At 37.8% G+C, this 18,858-nt stretch overlaps 1 long non-coding RNA gene across 1 annotated transcript in view; it reads left to right on the plus strand.

The window, feature by feature from the left end:
• LOC144580988 (uncharacterized) overlaps nt 1-18,858 on the plus strand; it is a 183,504-nt gene that overhangs the window by 117,138 nt on the left and 47,508 nt on the right. The window lies entirely within an intron of this gene.

Consider the following 18,858-nt stretch of genomic DNA (forward strand, 5'->3'; position numbering starts at 1 on the left):
GGATGGTGGTGGAGTGAGGCCAGCTGGTTTTAAATATCAAGCTGACAGTGGAATGTGGTATTTAGAAGACAGTCACAGCACAACACACAAGGAGACATAGAGACCTACTGCTTGACAACTTAACAAAAATGCAGTGTGTTCTCCAAAGGATTCTTTTAGCCTTATAAATACCTACTTTTTACAAAGTTTCACTTCAGGCTCAATGTGTTTTGTCTGTTATAGGTGAACTCCATGGGAGCATCTGATAGGTGAAATTCCTTTATAACCAACCGTCCTTGCCACTTAATTTTTTAGCTTAGAAGTTTCTGAGTTGGAGTATGTGGAGTTGGAGTACACTGTGGTGTGGGAAGAAAATATTAGGGAAGAAAAGAAAAAATAAATTAAGCATAATCAGCACTTAATATGCAGACTGACACTGGTGGCTTCACTCAGTCCTTCTGCATAGAAGGCTGTTGTATGCTGTAAGCAAAAGTCAAATTCTAAGCCCCCAAGTGACTGAATGAATTCCTCCTTTTAACTTTTTAACTTGAAAAAAAAAATGAGTTCAGATCATGATGGGAAGGAGGGGTCAGACAAAACTGATTATAGTCTCCTCCCTTTGAAATTCAAGCATAATTGACCAGTGTTAACATTAAAACAGAGATCTTAAAAGCGACAGAAGACACTCTTTGTAGCAATAAGATACCAAATTCCAACCTCACTCTAGTATAGTATCGCACGACAGATAGCAGGCCCTGAGGAAAATGGAAGTATTTTACTCCAAAATATATTTATTTGACATATTTTTATTTTTGTTTTTCATATTTTTAAACTTATTTTATTTGTTGGTAACTATTTGAGAAGTCAAATGATTAAGTTTTGGCACATATCTCAGAAATTTCCTAGATAAATGTTGAAGCCTGAATATGGGCACTGTCATTATCCTAACACATTGGAAAATGAACCCATCCATTTTATATCAATACTTCATTGCATCCTAGGTTGTTTTTTGTTGTTGTCGTTCAAATAGAAAGTTTTAAAAGAACACATATGTGGGCTTTTAAATCCAAAGCAGTAAATTGTGTTCTCAAGGCTTTGCTCCGCTGAGGAAGCCCAGGTTTCTGTTGACAGTTTCTGTTTTGTTCCTTCAACATTTATTTTAAGTTCCAGGGTACATGTATAGGATGTGCAGGTTTGTTACACAGGCATCTATTCTTTTGAAGTGTCTGTTTATGTCCTTTGACCACTTTGTAATGTGGTTGTTTGTTATCTTCTTGTAAATTTGTTTATGTTCCTTGTAGAGTCTGGATATTAGACCTTTGTCAGATGGATTAAAAAACCATACACCTAAAATCATCTGATCTTTGACAAACCTGACAACAATCAGCAATGGGGAAAGAATTCCTTATTTATTAAATGGTCTAGGAGAACTGGCTAGCCATATACAGAAGATTGAAACAGGACCCTTTCCTCAGACCTCATACAAAAATTAACTTAAGGTGGTTTAAAGACTTAAATGTAAAACCCAAAACTATAAAATCCCTAGAATAAAATCTAGCCAGTACCATTCAGGACATAGGCACAGGCAAAGTTTTTATGGCAACACACCAAAAGCAATTGCAACAAAAACCAGAATGGACAAATTGGATCTCATTAAACTAAATAACTTCTGCACAGCAAAAGAAACTATCATAAGAGTGAACAGACAACAGAAGGGGAGGAAATTTTTTCAGAGACCTGTGCAAGACTGGGAATGGGAGAATCCCCCAGGGTCCCTCAAAATGTCCCCACTGTGGTTCTATACTGAGGCAGAGAGCCATCTGGACATTTTACAGAGGTAATTCTCAAATCCAAGGGGACCTCTACAAGACTTAGACTCTGGAACAAGCCAGCACCAGCACCATACCCCCAGTAGGGGCTGCAATTGCAGTGCCTAGGAGCAGTAAGATTACTCTACCACCCCTCACCAGACAAGGCTCAGCACCAGCTTCTGGCCCTGTGGTCCTGCTTCTTCCTGAAATTTGCCAATGGTTGTGGCCTCCTGTTGTCCTGGGAGGAACATGTGGGGCAGGGTGGGTTCCTCTCTGCCTGGTAGCCAGGCAGGCAATGCCTGCTGGAGCTTGCAGCCCAGTGGTCCTGCTTCTGTCTGAACTTAGCCAGCAGACAAAGCCTCCGGTTGGTTGTTCCAGGAAGCACCTGGATGGCAAGAAGGGTGACTCCACCCACCCCTGTCACTGGTAGCCAGGCAGGCAGTGCCTACCAGAGCTTCCAGCTCACTGGTCCCACTTTTGTGTGAACTCAGACAGTGGGCACAGCCTCCTCTTGTCCTGGGAAGCACCCAAATGGCAGGGCTGGTGACCCTACTCATTTTTGCCATTGGTAGCCAGGCAGGTAACACCTGCTAGAGCTCCTGGCCCAGTGATTTTGCTTCTGTCTAATCCCAGCCAGTGTTTAGACAGCAGAGTACAGCCTCCTGTTGTCCCAGGAAGCACTTGGACAGCAGGTTAGGCAACCCTAACCACCCATGGCACTGACAGTCGGATGGGCAATGCCTGCTGGAACTTTCAGCTCAGCAGTCCCACTTCTGTCTAAACTCAGACAGTGGGTGCAACTCCTATTGTCTCAGGAAACACCCAGACAGCAGGTAGGTGATTCCACCCACTCCCACCTCTCATAGCCAGATGGGCCATCCCACTAGAGCTTCTGGCCCAACAATCCTGCTTCTGCCTGAACTCTGTCAGCAGGCATAACCCCACGTTCCCGAGGGAAGCACTTGGATAGTAGATTAGGTGACCACACCTACCCCCACAGCTCCTGGCCAAGCAGAACTTGCTGGCTTGGGTGGTACCTGTGCAGGAGGAGCCTTTACTCTCAGATCACTGAAAGAGATGAGACACCTGGGTTCACAGGCCAGTGGAGGAGTGGGTGTGCCTCCCTCAACAGAGCCAAGTATTAACAGCAGAATTGACCAAACTGAGCAAAACATCTCAGACCTTGAAGAGACCAGTTCTCCAAAATAACTTAGTCAGACAAAAATAAGGAATAAACAATAAGGAAGAAGGAACAAAACTTCCAAGAAATATGGGATTATGTATAGAGACCAAATCTATGACCTATTGGTGTCACTGAAAAAAAGTGAGAGAACACAAACTACTTGGAAAACATATTTCAGGATATTGTTGATAAAAACTTATCGAACTTTCCTAGAGAGGCCATCATTCAAATCCAGGAAATGCAGAGAACCCCTGTGGCATACTATACAAGATGACCATCCCCAAGACACATAGTCATCAAATTCTCCAAGACTGAAATGAAAGAAAAAACGTTAAATGCAGTTAGAAGAGGCAGGTCACCTACAAAGGGAATCCCATTAGGCTAACAGTGGAACTTTCAGCAAAAACCCGACAAAGCAAAAGAGATTGGGGGTCTATATTCAGCATTTATAAAGAAAAGACATTCCAACTTCTTCAGACAAGTAAATGCTAAAGGAATTTGTTATCACCAGACTTGCCTTACAAGAGGTCTTTGAGGGAGTGCTAAATATGGAAAGAAAAAACCATTACTGGTCACCACAAAAACATACTTAAGTAATAGACCATTGAGACTATAAATAAATCACACAATCAAGTCTGCATAATAGCCAGCTAACAACATGGTGAGAGAATCAAACTCACCCATATAGATATTAATTTTGAATATAAATGACTAAAATGGTCCAATTAAAAGGCACAGGTTGGCATGTTGGATCAAGAAGCAAGGCTCAACGGTATGCTGTCTTCAAGAGGCCCGTCTCACATGCAGTGATACCCATAGGCTCAAAGTAAAGGAATGGAGAAAAATATACGAAGCAAATGGAAAACAGAAAAAAACAGGAGTTGGTATTCTAATTTTAGGCAAAACAGACTTTAAACCAACAGCAGTCAAAAAAGGGCATTACATAATGGTAAACAGTTTGATTCAACAAGAAGACTTAACTAGCCTAAATATATATGCACCCAACACAGGAGCACCCAGATTCATAAAGCAAGTTCTTAAAGACCTATGAAGAGATGTAAATAACCATATAACAACAGTGGGAGAGTTTAACACCACATTGACATTATTAGGCAGACCACTGAGGCAGAAAACCAGCAAAGATATTGGGGACCTGAACTTGACAGTTGACCAAGTGGACCTAACAGACCTCTCCACCCAAAATCAATAGAATATACATTCATGTCATCTGCACATGGCACGTACTCTAAAATTGACCACATAATCAACCAAAAAAATCCTCAGAACATTAAAAAACCAAAAACAAACCAACCATACCAACTCCACCCTAGACCACAGTGCAATAAAATAGAAATCATTACTAAGAACATCACTTAAAGCCATATAATTACATGGAAATTAAAGAACATGCTCCTGAATGACTTTTGGGTAAACAATAAAATTAAGAAAGAAATCAAGAAATTCTTTGAAAGTAATAAGAACAAAGATACAACATAGCAGAATCTCTGGGAGACAGCTAAAGCAGTGTTAAGAGAGAAATTTATAGTGCTAAACACCCACATCAAAGAGTTAGAAAGATCTCAAATTAACAACAACCTAACATCAAACCTAGAGGAACTAGAGAAACGAGAACCAACCAACCCCACAGCTAGCAGAAGACAAGAAATAACAAAAATCCAAGCTGAACTGAAGGAAATTGAGACACGAAAGAACCATACAAAAGATTAAGGAATTCAGCACTTGGTTCCTTGGAAGAATAATACTATTTGTAGACCACTCGAAATTACTATGGACACCTCCATGCACAAAAACTGATCTATGACCTAGAATAAATTAATAAATTATTTGAAGCATCCCACCTCCCAAGATAGAACCAGGAAGAAATTGAATTGCTGAACAGACCAATAATGAGTTCCAAAGTAGAATTAGTAATAAAAAGTCTATCAACCAAAAAAACAAACAAACAAACAAAAAAAGCCCAGGACCAGATGAATTCACAGCCAAATTTTACCAGTTGCATAAAGAATTGCTGGTGGCCAGATGTGGTGTCTCACACCTGTAATCCCAGCACTTTGGGAGGCTGAGGCAGGCAGATCACGAGGTCAAGAGATTGAGACCATCCTGGCCAACATGGTGAAACTCTATCTCAACTAAAACTTTAAAAAAAAATTAGCTGGATATGGTGGTGCACGCCTGTAGTCCCAGCTATTTGGGAGGCTGAGGCAGGAGAATTGCTTGAACCTGGGAGGCGGAGGTTGCAGTGAGCCAAGATCACACCACTGCACTCCAGCCTGGTGACAGAGCAAGACTCCATCTCAAAAAAAAAAAAAAAGAACTGCTGGTACCATTTCTACTGAAACTATTCCTACCATTTCTACTGAAACTATTCCAAAAAATTGAGGTGGGAGAACTCCTCCCTAACTAATTCTATGAGGTCAGTATCATTCTGATACTAAAAATCTGGCAGAGGCACTACAAAAAAAGAAAACTTTATGACAATATCCTTGATGAGCATAGATGCAGAAATCCTCAAGAGAATACTAGCAAATCAAATCCAACAGCACATCAAAAAGCTCATTTACCATGATTAACTAGGCTTTTTCCCTGGGAAGCAAGGTTAATGCAACATATGCATATAAATAAATGTGATTCACCACATATACAGAACTGAAAACAAAAACCACATGATCATCACAATGGATGCAGACAAGTCTTTTTATAAAATTCAACATCTCTTCATATTAAAAACCCTCAACAAACTAGGCACTGAAGGAGCATACCTCAAATTAATAAGAGCCATCAATGATCAACCCACAGCCAATATCATACTGAATGGGCAGAAGTTGGAAGAATTCTCCTTAAGACTGGGAACAAAACAAGGATGCTCACTCTCACCACTTCTATTCAACATGGTACTGTGAGTCCTAGTCAGATTTTTGTGAGTCTCTTGCAATCAGGCAAGAGAAAGAAATAAAAGGCACCCATATAGGAAGAGAGGAAGTCAAGCTATCTGTTTGCAGATGATATGATTCCATAACTAAAAAACCCCATAGTCTCCTCTTAAAAGCTCATAGATCTGATAAACAACTTCAGCAAAGTTTGAAGAAACAAAATTAATGTACAACAATCAGTAGCATTTCTATACACCAACAATTTCCAAGCTAAGAGCCAAATCAAGAACACAATTCTATTCACAATAGCCACAAAAAGAATAAAATACCGAGGGATACAGCTAACCAAGGAGGTAAAAGATCCCTTCAATGAGAATTACAAAACACTGCTCAGCAATACTAGAGATGAAACAAGGAAATGGACAAATATTCCATGATTTTGGATAGGAAGAAATGATACTGTTAAAATGGCCATACTGCCCAATGCAATTTACAAATTCAATGCTATTCCTGTTAAACTACTAATGACATTCTATGCAGAACTAGAAGAGCTATTTTAAAATTCATATGGAACAAAAAAGAGTCCAAGTAGCCCAGGTGAACCTAAGCAAAAGGAACAAATCTAGAAACATCACTTTATCTGACTTCAAACTATTCTACAAGGCTACAGTAACCAAAACAGCATGGCACTGGTACAGAAACTGACACATAGAGCAATGGAACAGAATTGCAAGCCCAGAAATAGAGTTACACACCTACAACCATCTGATCTTAGACAAAGTCAACCAAAAAAACAAAAAGCAATGGAGAAAAGATCCCTCATTTAATAAATGCACTGGGATAACTGACTAGCCATATGCGGAAGATTGACGCTGGACCCCTTCTCCACACCACATACAAAAATCAACTCAAGATGAATTAAAGACTTAAATTTAAAACCTAAAACTATAAAAACCCTAGAAGGCAATGTAGGAAATACCATTCTGGACATAGGCCTTGGTAAAGATTTCATGACGATGATGTCAAAAGCAATTGCAACAAAAACAAAAATTGACAAATAGGACCTAATTAAACTGAAGAGGGTCTGCAAAACAAAAGAAACTTTCAACAGAGTAAATAGCCTACAGAATGGAAGAAAAATTTTGCAAACTATGCATCCAACCAAGGTCTAATATCCAGAATCCATCAGGAACTTAAATTAACAAGCAAAAAACTACCCATTAAAAAGTGGGCAAAGGACACAAACAGACACTTTTCAAAAGAAGACATGTATGTGGCTAACAAGCATATAAAAAATGCCCCAAATCACTAATCATTAGAGAAAAAAAAATCAAAACCATAATGAGATACTATCTCACCTCACTCAGAATGGCTATTATTAAAAAGTTAAAAAAATACCACGCTGGTGAGGTTGCAGAGAAAAAGGAATGCTTATACACTGTTGGTGGGAATACAAATTAATTGAGCCATTGTGAAAAGCAGTATGGTGATTTCTCAAAGAACTTACAACAGTACCATTCTGCCTAGCAATCTCATTATTGGGTATATACCCAAAGGAATATAAATCGTTCTACCAAAAACACACATGCACATGTATGCTCACTGCAGCACACTATTCACAATAGCAAAGATATGGAATCAACCTAAATGTCTATCAATGGTAGACTAAGAAAATGTGGTTCATTTACACTGTGGAATATTACACAGCCATGAAAAAGAATGAGATTGCCCTTTTCAGCAACATGGATGCAGTTGGAGACCATTATCCTAAGCAAACTAACACAGGAACAGAAAACCAAATATTACATATTCTCACTTACAAGTGAGAGCTAAACATTGAGTACATATGGACACAAAGAAGGGAATAACAGACACCAGGGTAGAGAGTGGAAGAAGGGAGAGGATAATAAAACTCCCTATCAGTATTATGCCTGTTGCCAATAATCTGTACACCAAACCTCCATGATACACAATTTACCTATCTAACAAACCTGAACATTTACCCCAAACCTAAAATGAAAGTTTAAAAAAATGGTTATTGGAAATTTCCATTTGCAATTTTGAATGTATTCACTCCTTCCTTCAGTTCTGTCAGATTTTGCATCATGTGAAGATTTGTTGGTTGATGTTTACACATTTGGAATTCTTATGTCTTCTTAATGAATTGATCCTTTTATCATTATGTAATGGCAATTTTTATCTGCATCTTTTGGGGTTCCATATAAATTTTAGAATTGCTTTTCTATTTCTGTGAAGAATGTCTTTGGTGTTTTGATAGATATTGCATTGAATCTATAGTTTTCTTTGGGTAAAATGAAAATTTTAACAATATCTATTCTTCCAATTCATGAACCTGGAATAGCTTTACATTTCTTGGTGTCCCCTTCAATTTCTTTCATCAGCATTTTACAGTTTTTATTATAGAGATGTTTTACTTCTTTGCTTATTTTCTAGGTATTTAATTTTAGCTATGGCTATTGTAAATAGATTACTTTTTATTTCTTTTTCAGATTGTTCAGTGTTGGCATATAGAAATGCTACTGATTTTTGCAGGTTGATTTTGTGTCCTGTGACTTTACTGAATTTGTCTCCCAGTTCTCATGGTTTTCTTGTGGAATCTTTATGTTTCTCCAAATATAAGATCATATCATCTGTAACCAAGGATAATTTGATCTCTTCCTTTCCAATTTGGGTGCCCTTTATTTCTTTCTCTTGTCTGATTGCTTTAGCTAGGACTTTCAGTACTATGTTGAATGACAGTGGGGACAGTGGGCATTCTTGTCATGTTCCATATCTTGCAGGAAAGGTTTTCAGTATTTCCTATTTAGTATGCTGCTTGTTGTGGGTCTGTCATATATGGCTTTAATTATATTAATGTATGTTTCTTGTATACCCAGTTTTTTGAGGGTTATTATCATAAAAGGATGTTGAATTTTCTCAAATGCTTTTTTCAGCATTAATTGAATTGATGATATGGTTTTTCTCCTTCATTCTGTTGATATGAGGTATCACACTGATTTGCATATAGTGAACCATCCTTACATCCCTCAGATAAATCTCACTTGGTCATGATGAATGATCTTTTAAAAATATTATGGAATACAGTGTGCTTGAATTTTGTTAGGAATTTTTTAATCAACACTAATCAGAAATATTGGCCTATAGTCTTCTGGTTTTGGTGTGTCTTTCTTTCTGGTTTTGGTATCAGATTAATACTGGTGTTGTAGAATCAGTTTGGCAGTACTCACTTCTCTATTTTCTGGTCTAGTTTTAGTAGGATTGGTGTTAGTTCTTTAAATGCTTGGTAGAATTCAGCAGTAAAGCCATTTTGTTCCAGGCTTTTATTTGCTCAGATTTTTTTATTATAGCTTTGATCTTATTACTTGTTATTGGTCTGTTCAAGTTCTGGATTTTCTCGTGGTTCAATCATGGTAGGTTGTATATTTCTAGGAATTTATCCATTCCTTCTATATTTTCCAATTTATTGGCATATAGTTCTTCATGGCAGCCACTAATGATCTTTTTAATATCTGTGGTAACAGTTGTAATATCTCCTTTGTCATCTCTGATTTTATTTATTTGGGTTTTCTTTTTTTCTTAGTTTGGCTAAAGGTTTGTCAACTTTGTTAATCTTTTCAAAAATCAACTTTTTGTTTTATGTTTTATATTGTTTCTTTATTATAATTTTATTTATTTCTGATTTTACTGTTATTTATTTTCTTCTACTAATTTGGGGTTTCATTTGTTCTTACTTTTCTTTTTCTTTTTCTTTTCTTTTCTTTCTTTTTTTTTTTTTTTTTTTTTTTTTGTTGGAGTCTTCCTCTGTTGCCAGGCTGGAGTCCAGTGGTGCAATCTTGGCTCGCCACAACCTCCACCTCCCGTGTTCAAGCAATTCTCCTGCCTCAGCCTCCCAAGTTGCTGGGATTACAGGTGCACACCACCACGCCCAGCTAATCTTTGTGTTTTTAGTAGAGATGGTGTTTCACCATACTGGCTAGGATGGTCTTGATCTCTTGACCTCATGATTCACCTGCCTCAGCCTCCCAAAGTGCTGGGATTACAGGCATGAGCCACCACACCTGGCGTTCTAATTTTTTAAGATGTAGCATTAGGTTATTTAAGGTTTTCCTACATTTTTGTGTAGGCACTAATTACTATAAAATTTCCTCTTAGTACTGCCTTCATTGTGTTCCACAGGTTTTAGTATGTTGTGTTTGCATTATTTGTTTTAAGAACATTTTAAGTTTCCTTCTTTATTTTTTAATTGACCCACTGGTCATTCAGGAGCACATAGCTTAATTTCCATGTGTTTGTATCATTTTCAATATTTCTTTTTTTATTGACTTCTAGTTTTCTTTCATTGTGGTCAAAGATGTTTGAGATTTTTTCAATTTTTTGAAAGTTTTAAGACTCATTTTGACTTAACATATTGTTTATACTTGAGAATGATCCATGTCCTCAGGAAAAAAAATGTGTATTCTATAGTTGTTGGATCAGATGTTCTGTAAATATCTATTAGATCCATTTTGTCTATAGTGCAGATTAAGTTCAATGTTAATTTGTTTATTTTCTGTCTGGAAGATGTTTCAATGCTGAAAGTGAGATGTTGAAATCTCCAGTTATTATTGTATTTGGGTATATCTCGTTAGCTCTAACAATATTTCAATTATGTATCTGGGTGCTCTAGAGTTGGGTGCATACATATTTACAATTGCTATGTTCACTTGCTGACTCAACCCTTTTATATTATGTAATTATCTTCTTTCTCTCTTTTTAAAGATTTTGTCGTGAAATCTACTTTGTCTAAATATAGCTATTCCTACTCCTTTTTGATTTCCATTGGCAAGGAATGTCTTTCTCAATTTCTTTGTTTTCAGTCTATGTGTTCATAGATGAAGTTTCTTGTAGGCAACAGATCACTGGGGCTTCTTTTTTCATCCATTCAGCCACTTTATGTCTTTGATTGGAGAATTTAGTCTGTTTACATTCAGTGTTATTATTGATAAGTAAGGACTTACTCCTGCCATTTTAAACGTCGTTTTCTTGTTGTTTTGTGGTCTCTCTTTTTTCTTCCCTTCATTTCTGTATTCCTTTTTTGATGGTGATTTTCTCTGCTGGTCAGATGTAATTTTTTACTTTTCATTTTTTGTGTATCCATTGTATGGTTTTTGATTTGAGGTTATCATGAGGCTTGCAAATACTATTTATAATTCATTATTTTAAATTGATGACAACTTAGCAGTGCTTGCAAAAGCAAAACCAAAAAAATGCAAACACAAGAAAAGAAAACTAATAAAAACTCTACACTTTAACCTTTTCCCCTCAATTTATGTCTTTGTTTTAACATTTTGTTGTTTCTTCTTATGTCTCATTGTACTGTCTATGTCTTGAAAAGTTTTTGTAAAAGTTATTATTGTTCATAATTTTGTGTTTCTACCTAATAGATGCATGGGGTTTTTGTTTGTTTGTTTGTTTCTTCTCTAATTTATTTTATTTTGTTAACTTTTATTTTAGATTCAGAGTATATGTGAAAGTTTGTTATTTAGGTAAGCTATTGTCATGGGGGTTTGTTGCAAAGATTACTTCATCACTTATGTACTAAGCCTAGTACCCAATTGTTATTTTTTCTGCTCTTCTCCTTCCTCCTGTACTCCTCCCACAAGTAGGCCTCAAGTAGAATGTTGTTCCATTCTTTGTATTCATGAATTATCATCACTTAGCTCCCACTTATAAATGAGAACATGTAGTATTTGGTTTTCTGTTTCTGCATTAGTTTGCTAAGAATAATAGCCTTCAGGTCCATCCATGTGCCGACAAAAGACATGATATTCTTTTTTATGGTTGCATAATATTCCATGGTGTATGTTACCACATTTTCTTTATTTAATTTGTCATTATGGGCATTTAGGTTGATTCCATGTCTTTGCTATGGTGAATAGTGCTGAAACAAAAGATTTGTGTACATGTGTCTTTATGGTAGAGTGACTTATATTTCTCTTGATATATACTCAGTAATTAGAGTGCTGGGTGGAATGGTAGTTCTGCTTTTAGCTCTTTGAGGAATAGCCATTCTGCTTTCCCAATGGTTGAATAATAGACACTCCCACTAACAGTATATAAGTGTTCCCTTTTCTCTGCAACTTCACCAGCATCTGTTATTTTTTGACTTTTTAATAATTGCCATTTTGACTGATGTGGGATGGTATCTTATTGTGGTTTTGATTTGCATTTCTCTAATGGTCAGTGATGTTGAGCTTTTCCTCATATTTTGTTCAATGCATGTATGTCTTCCTTTGAAAAGTGTCTGTTCATATCCTTTGTTCACTTCTTAAATGGGGGTAGTTTGGTTTTTTTCATGTAAATTTGTTTAAGTTTCTTATAGATGCTGGATATTAGACCTTTGTCAGATGCATAGCTTGCAAATATTTTCTTCCATTCTGTAGGTTGTCTGATTGCTCTGTTGATAGTTTCTTTTGCTTTGCAGAAGCTCTTAAGTTTAATTAGATCAAATTCCCCAATTTTTGTTTTTATTGTGATTGCTTTTGCTATCTTTGTCATGAAATCTTTTCCTGTTTCTATGTCCAGAATGGTATTACCTAGGTTGTCTTCCAGGTTTTTTTTTACAGTTTTGGGTTTTACATTTAAGTCTTTAAACCATCTTGAGTTGATTTTTGTATATGGTGCATGAAAGGGGTCCAGCTTCCATCTTCTGTATATGGCTCCCCATTTATCGCAGCATCCTTTATTGAAGAGGGAGTCTTTTCCCCATTGCTTGTTTTTGTTGGCTTTGTCAAAGATCAGATGGTTGTAGGTGTATGGCCTTGTTTCTGGGCTCTGTATTCTGGTCCAGTGGTCTATGTGCCTGTTTTTGTACCAGTGGCATGCTGTTTGGGTTACTGTCGCCCTTTAGTATAGTGTCAAGACACATAATGTAATGCCTTCAGCTTTGTTCTTTTTTCTTATAATTGCCTTGGCTATTTGGGCTCTTTTTTAGTTCCATATACATTTTAAAATAGTTTTCTCCTAGTTCTGTGAAGAATATCACTGGTAATTAGCTAGAAATAGCATTGAATCTATAAATTCCTTTGGGCAGTATGGCTATTTTAATAATTTTGATTCTTCATATCCATGAGCATGAGATGGTTTTCCATGTTTTTCCGGACAATTACAGTGTTAGAATTTTTTTTGTACTTACTATTACCAGTGAGTTTTTCTTTCACATGATTTCTCATTGCTCATTAACATTATTTTCTTTCAAATTGAAGAACTTCCTTTAGTGTTTCTTGTAGGACAGGGCTCGTGTTGATGAAATCTCACTATTTTTGCTTTTCTGGAAACGTATTTATTTTTCCTTCATGCTTTAGGGATACTTTTGGCATATATATTATTCTGGAGTAAAAAGATTTCCTACACTAGTACGTGTCATGCTTCTCTTTCCTGACCTATGTTTGTACTGAAAAGTGTACTGCCAGATATACTGGAGCTCCGTTGTATGTTATTTGCTTCTTTTCTCTTTGTACTTTTAAGATTCATTCTTTATCCTTGACCTTTGGAAGTTTAATTATTAACTGCCTTAAAGTAGTCTTCTTTGGATTAAATCTCCTTGGTGTTCTATAACCTTCTCATGCTTGAATGTTGATATCTTTCTCCAGGTTTGGGAAATTACCTTTTTGAATAAATTTTCTACCATGATCTCTCTCTCTACCTCCTCTTTAAGGCCACAACTCTTAGATTTGCTCTTATGACGCTATTTTGTAGATCTTGTAAACATGCTTCATTCTTTCTTACTCTTGTCTCCTCTGACTGTATATTTTCAAATAGTTTGTCTTCAGGCTCACTTATTCTTTCTTCTGCTTGACCAATTTTGCTCTTAAGAAACTCTTATCCTTTCTTCAGTATATCAGTTGCATTTTTTAACTCTAAAATTTCTGCTTCGTTTTTATTATTTTAATCTTTTTGTTAAATTTATCTGATAGAATTCTGAATTCCTTTTCTGTGTTATTTTGAATTTCATTGGGTTTTCTCAAAGCAGCTATTGTAAACACTGTGTCTGAGAAGTCACATATCTCTATCTCTTTAGTATTTGTCCCTGATGCCTTATTTGGTTCTTTTGGTGATGGCATGTTTTCCTGTATGTTTTAGATTCTTGTAGATGTTCATTGTTGTCTGGGCATGAAGAGTTAGGTATTTATTGTAGTCTTTGCAGTTTGGGCTTGTTTGTTCTCATCCTTCTTTGGAAGGCTTTTGACATATTTGAAGGGACGTGGACCCCAAGCCCCATAATGCTATGGGGACTCACAGAGGCACTGCCTTGGTGGTCTTTGATAAGATCCAGAAGAATTATCTGGATTATCAAGCAGTGACTCTTGTTTATTTCTTTATTTTCTCCCATATAAATGATGTTTCTCTCCATGTGCTAAGCTGCCTGGAACTAGGGGTGTGGTGATGCAAGCACCCCTGTAGCTATCACCACTGGTACTGTGCTGGATCAGTCCAGAAGCCAGCATAGCCCTGCATCTTACCCAAGGCCCATTGTAAGCAATCACCTGGCTACCACCTATGTTCCCTCAAGACCCTAGGGCTCTATAATATGTTGGTGGAAAAGCCAGCTAGGTTTGTGTCCTTCCCTTTAGGGCAGTGAATTCTCTAGGCCCTGCTTGGGCCTGGAGGTGTTGTCTGGGAGCCAGCAATTGGGGCAAAAAACCTTAGAAATGTACCTGATATTTGATTTGACTGCAGCTTAGCTGGCACTCAAACCACAATGTAGAATACATTATGCTCTTTCCTTCTCTTTCCACAAGCAAAGGAGTCTCTCCCTGTGGCCGCTACCACCAACAACCCATTGAGTTTTCTGCCAGGCCACTACTGATATTCACTAAAAGGTCAAGGGCTCTTCAGTCAGCTTGTGGTGAATGTTTCCAGACTTGGAAATCACCCTTCTGGACAGTGGGCTCCCTTCTAGTCCAGGGAAGGTTCAGAAATGCTATCTAAGAGCTTAGGCCTGGACTTGAGTACCTGAAGTACCTGCTTGTTGCTCCACTCCACTCTGGCTACGTTTATACCTAAGGTACAAGACAAAGTTTTTTTTACTTTTCTTTCTGCTTTTCTCAAGCAGAAGTCTCTCCCCAGAGCCACCACAGCTGGGAATGTACTGTCTCACACTTGAAGCCAGCAACTCAGAGTCTCACCCCAGGCCCGTGGCGTCCTACCTAGGTATCACTGTTGGTTATTCAGGGCTCAGACGGTTCTTTAGTCACCAGATGATGAATGCTGCAAGGACTGGATTTGTTCTTTCAAGCCAGTGGGCTCCCTTTTGATCCAGAGTGTGTCTGGTAATGTAGCCTCTAAACTAGGGCCTGAAATGAGTACCTCATGACTGTTCCATGTTACTCTTCCTGAGCTGGCATCCAGGATGCAAGTCCTCCTTACTCTTTGCTCTCCTCTCCTTAAGCGCAAGGAAGGAATCACTTTTGTTGCTGCAAGTTAAGCTGCCTGGGGTAGGGGTAAGGGTGGTGCAAACATCCCCTTAGCTGACCCTGCTTATGTCTCCCTGGGTCATGTGCTACCCTAGTCCTCTGCCTCTAAGCCCAATCCAGCACCAGGAGTTACCCAGGAGTTGTAGTCCTTGTGTCCTAGAATACCTTTCAAATTTACTTATGACCTGAGAGCACTTTGGTGCTTGGTGGTGATGCTTGCCAAGAAACTCAAGTTTTGGCCCCTGGGATGTGTGATTTCCCTCTGGATCATTAGATGATGATCCAAATGATCCTTCCTTGCATGGGTGCTGACTAAGTCCAGTGCAGCTTTGCTGTCCACTGTGACAGGGCATCCCTGCATTCAATGCAGAGTTTCCCAGTCACTTTGCTTTGCCTTTCTGAAGTGCATAGACACCATACCATGCAGCCACTGCTGGGATATGGTATAGGAGTTGTGTTGGCAATTTGGGACTGTCTCGCCTGCCCTCTTCAATGCCTCTTTCAGTGATACGAAGTTAAGACTAGGTACTGTGATTGCTCACCTCATTTTTGCTTCGTGGTGTGGTGCTTTTCTGTGTGCAGATAGTTGTTAAAATTTGATGTTCCCGGCTGGGGAGAGGGATGAATGATGTAGCCTTCTTTTCCACCATCTTGCTATGCCCTGATGTAATTATATTTCCTGTGATGATAATATTTATGCTGATTTCTCACTGAGGAATTTTTTTAATCAATCAGTGTATTAGGAGAAAATAGAGTATATTTTATTTATTGATATAGTATATCACATTAATAGATTTTTCTGATAATGACTTATTTTTCCATTTCTGTGATAAATGCTACTTGGTTGAGATGGGTTTTTTGTTTAGTTTTGGCTTCTGTACAAAGCTGGTTTTACTTCCTGAGATAGGTCTAGGATTTTCTTCTTTCATATTTTCCTCCATAAACTGTGTGTTTATGTGTGTGCACGTGTGTGTGTGTGTGTGTGTGTGTGTGTGTAAAGACTGAGAGAGAGCAAATTAATTTAACAATCCTGAAATCTCAGAAGCTTAAGACAACAAATATTTGTTTCTTGCTCATAACAAATCTGCTTCACAGAACTGAATGAAATTGAGACCCAATATGGTTTGGCTGTGTCTCATCTTGAATTTGTAGCTCCCATAACTCCCACAAGTCATGGGAGGGATTTGGTGGGAAGTAATTGAGTCACGGGGCAGGTTTTTTGATTGCTGTTCTTGTGGTAGTGAATAAGTCTCACAAGATCTGATGGTTTTATAAATGGGAGTTCCCCTGCACATGCTCTTTTACTTGCCACCATGTAAGACATGCCTTTGCTTCATCTTGATTGTGAGGCCTCCCCAGCCATGTGAGACTGAGTCTATTAAACCTCTTTTTCTTTATAAATTACCCAGTCTCAGGTATGTCTTTATTAGCAGCATGAGAACGGACTAATACATCTACCTTTTACCATATACAAAAATTAGCTCAGGATGGATTAAAGATTTAAATGCAAGACCACAAACTATAAGAATCCTAGAATAAAACCTAGGAAACACCATTCTGGACATTGGGTTGGGAAAGAATTTATGACTGTCCTCAAAAGCAATTACAATGAAAACAAAAACTGAGAAGTGGGACCTAATTGATCTAAAGAGCTTTTGCACAGCTTCAGCAGAGCGAATAGACAACCTACATAATGGGAGAAAACAGTCACAAACTGTGGACCTGACAAGGGTCTAATATCCAGAATATATAAGGAACTTAAGCAACTCAACAAGCAAAAGACGAATAACCTCATAAAAAATGGGCAAAGGACATGAACAGATGCTTCTTAAAAGAAGACATACAAGTGGCCAACAAACATATTAAAAATGCTCAACATCACGAATCATCAGTGAAATGTAAACCAAAACCCCAGTGAGATACCATCTCACACTAATCAGAATAGCTATTATTAAAAAATTTTTTTAAAAAAGATTCTGATGTGGCTGTGGAGCAAAGGGCATACTTTATACACTGTTGGTGAGGATGTAAATTAGTTTAGCCACTGTAAAAAGCAGTTTGGAGATTTCTCAAAGAACTTAAAAAAGAACTACCATTTGACCCAGAAATTGCATTACTGGGTACATATCCAAAAGAAAACAAATCATTCCACCAAAAAGACAAAATCACTTGCATGTTCATTGCAGCACTATTCACAATAGTAGAAGACATGGAGTCAACATAGATGCTCATCAAAATGGTGATTTGGACAGAGAAAATGTGATACATATATAATGTGGAATACAATGAAGCCATAAAAGGAATGAAATTATGTTCTTTGCAACAACATGGATGCAACTGAAGGCTATTATTCGAAGTGAATTAATGCAGGGATGGAAAATCAAATACCACATGTTTTTGTTTGTAAAGGGAAGCTAAACATTGGGTAGTCATGGCAATAAAAATGGAAACAATTGACACTGGGGTCTACTAGAGGGAGGAGGGAGGAAGGGTGCTAGGGTTGAGAAACTAATTGTTGGGTACTATGCTCAATACCTAGGTGATGGGATCATTCATTCCCTAAACTCAGCATCACACGAAATACCCAGGTAACAAACCTGCAAGCGCACCCCCTGAATCTAAGATAAACGTTGAAAAAAAAAGTTACAAAAAATCTGCTTCAGGTGGGACATCTCTTCAGAGAAGATATCCTCAAGGGGATCCAGGCTGTTTTCATCTTATGATGGATTCTAGAACTCTTCAGCAGGAGGAGATCTCAAAGATGGAGAAGGGGCTTTTGACTTCCTCAGCCAAGAAGTGACCATGGGCAAAAACTAGTCACATGGCTCCACCCAGCTCCAAAGGGGATAAGAAATATAATCTTTTAAGTTCTCAGGAAGGAAAGAAGCACTGTATGTTAGAGAGCACAAGTAATATCTACCACTCAGGTAGTGTAAATTTGCACCTTATGAAGGCAGATCTGCAGTTTTAAATTTTTAAGAGAGATTTTTCTTCCCATCCAAATCCCTGACCCAGATGTTACCTTTGCTGAAGCATTTATGGTCTGTCTATACTTTCAACTAGAGTAGAGAGTTTTAAGAGCTCATGTTTCATTCAGGGATCTCAGTTCCATCTCTGTGCTTCACAAGAACCCAAGATCTATGCTTCTGTAAGTGGCTGTTAATATCTAAGTCTTTAATATACTGATGTAGGTAATACTTTTAGGGCAGCCAAGGCATTAATGCCTGTTATACAATAGGGGTTCCCCTCACCCCAGTTTTGACTCCTAGGGATTCCTTCATTCCTTGCACTTTTAATTTTTATGTATCTTCTAACTTAAAGGAAAATTACAAGAATTCCTATATATCACTTATCCAGATTCACCAATTTTTACATTTTGCTAATTTGTGCTCGTGCACTCTCTCTCTCTCTCTCTCTCACACACACACACACACACACACACACGCACACAAAATATACTAAGGAAAATATAAGAGAAGAAAATCCTAGAACTATCTCATGAAGAAAATGCTATGTCA

The sequence above is a fragment of the Callithrix jacchus genome, chromosome X (genome assembly GCF_049354715.1).
Source record: "Callithrix jacchus isolate 240 chromosome X, calJac240_pri, whole genome shotgun sequence".
Lineage (NCBI taxonomy): Eukaryota > Metazoa > Chordata > Mammalia > Primates > Cebidae > Callithrix > Callithrix jacchus.